We start from the raw sequence: 2,500 nt of genomic DNA, 5'->3' as shown, positions 1-2,500 counted from the left end.
CGATCATTATGGATTGAAGCGATTCGTCTCCCTTCGTTTTGGTCAGTGGGTTAGAAAATTCCCTTGGCGTAATGAGTCGTTGTGTCTATTTTAGTAAGGACTCTCTCTCTCTCTCTCTCTCTCTCTCTCTCTCTCTCTCTCTCTCATCCATCAGGCAAATAGGTTACCAAAGACGACTAGAGAGCCTGGACATGTAAGGCTTAGAAACACGACGATTGCGAGGACAACTAATAGAAACATTCAAGATACTAAAAGGCATAACAAAAGTAGACAGTAACCTATTTACATTCAACGAAAACCAGACAAAAAATAATGGAGGGAAACTAGAACTGAAGAGATACAACACATTCCATTGTGGGAACTTCTTTATATACAAAATGTGTGACACATGGAATAAACTGCTACCAGAAGTTGTAAACAACAACAGTGTGGAAGTATTTAAAAGAAAGCTAGACAAAATCATTAGGACACTGTGAATGCACAGTAAAACCTGCTCTACACATAAGTAAGCACACGATGTCTCCTCGGATGGACTAATCCTAATCTTTGTAACTTCTTGTAACTCTCTCTCTCTCTCTCTCTCTCTCTCTCTCTCTCTCTCTCTCTCTATCTCTCTCTCTCTCTTTTTCTCTCTCATGTGAGAACTAGTTCCATTTGGAAATTTAGAAAATAAAATGGTTCTGAATGTTCAAGTCTATTAAGTTTCATTAAGACAACAGTATCATAAAAGATCTACTTTTATCTTCTAGAATAAGTTCCACTTATAATTATATTGTTCATCTTGGCGTGTATTCCTCTAAAGTTAGTTATCTTTATGTGTGGCTTTAATTTGGTGGATTTTTATGCTTTCCTATCTTGTTTTGCTAAAGTTTATTAACCTGTCCTTAAAGGCCATTCGATGATTTTATGAATGCAAGGGTGAAATTTAGGGTAATATTACCTGTCACGTTGATAAGTTGTTCTGTATTTTCGTAACTGGATTAGAAGTACGATGGTAACGCGCAAATATGTTGCATGCTGCTAAGTCACATATGTAGCCTCCACTTAAAACAAGATAGCTTCCAGAACCACTAATTAATTACTATTCTATATAATCCTGTCGTCACCTTCGATTATTATCGTCTCATTTAAAGCAAGCTTAATAGACAGACAATGAAAGTAAAGCAGAAATTCTGCATATATTAAAAAGTACTGTTATGGAGTTATGGGGCAGTGGAAACTTCATTTTTAACTGGAGAAATAATATTTCATTCGTGTGTACACACATACACACACACTCTTTCACAGACCTATTTTATTTTTAGTGAACCGGAGTTTTTGCCTGCAAAAAACTATGAAACTTATGCAATAAATATGTCGACCTAGAAAAAAAAATGATTATCCGAAACCAATAAATTCCACCGGAGTAATAGAGTCGTATATAGAAAGTTCTGTTTTGTTTTCAAATTTTTAGTGATATGTTTATTAATTATTTTATTTTATTTTTTTTTTTTTTACAAACTTTCAGTAATTCTTTTATTCTGTCTTTGGTAGACGCTCTCTCCTCTGGTTATTTTTCATTGCCATAAAAAGAAAAAGGGTTCCTATAAAGGACTCTTCTGGCAGCTGCTATTGAGTTCACTCCTTCACACTACACAAGGCGCAGACACACAGACACACACACACACACACACACACACACACACACACACACACACACACACACACACATATATATATATATATATATATATATATATATATATATATATATAATATGTAATAGTGTGTGTATGTGTATGCATGTATGTACAATGTACAGGTAATGATTGTTAGTTTTATATTGCTTATTTATTTACAGAGATGTTTGGTAAAGATTTCTTTGGCCTTTAATGATGTTAACGTCGTGATTTTGCACAGAACTACCCGCATATCGTATGTTGTATTAACAGTGAATTTCAACCCCAAGTCGAAAGACATTGATTTGTCAAAAACAAAAGTTATAACATTATGAATAAAAAGATTCCGCCTACAACCTCATTTCTGCATCTTTACATAAATAAAAATCAATAAAAGCGAAATTTCTGTAAATTCCCGATATTTTTTTTATGTTTTTTTTTGTACCAGCGAAATTACGTCAACTCTTCAAGGTCACATCCCTGGGGTTGCGTGCAAACCATGTTATTGGAACCCCGTCGTCGAAGGAAAGACAGCCTTCGTTCCAGCCTTTCTCTTTTGGAACAGGTTTCTTTTCTGTAAAGAAGAAGCAAAGGGACAAGAGTGCTGAAACATATGGCAGATTTTGAGACAAAGATGACAGCTAAAATGCCGAATGGTTCGCTTATATATTTTGTATTCGTACACAGATGTAGAGATGAAAATGGCGATGAATTTTTTCATGAATAATGTTTTGCTTTTGGATGGCCGTGAAACGTGTTTCAATTTGGCCTTGACATTTATGGTTAATCATAAAACATGGTTTTACCGGGACAACCAGTGAAAAAATCTACATTAACAAGAT

This window comes from Macrobrachium nipponense, chromosome 39 (genome assembly GCF_015104395.2).
Source record: "Macrobrachium nipponense isolate FS-2020 chromosome 39, ASM1510439v2, whole genome shotgun sequence".
NCBI classification, from domain to species: Eukaryota; Metazoa; Arthropoda; class Malacostraca; order Decapoda; family Palaemonidae; genus Macrobrachium; species Macrobrachium nipponense.
The sequence above is the reverse complement of the archived record's forward strand: the minus strand, read 5'-3'. Positions refer to the sequence as shown.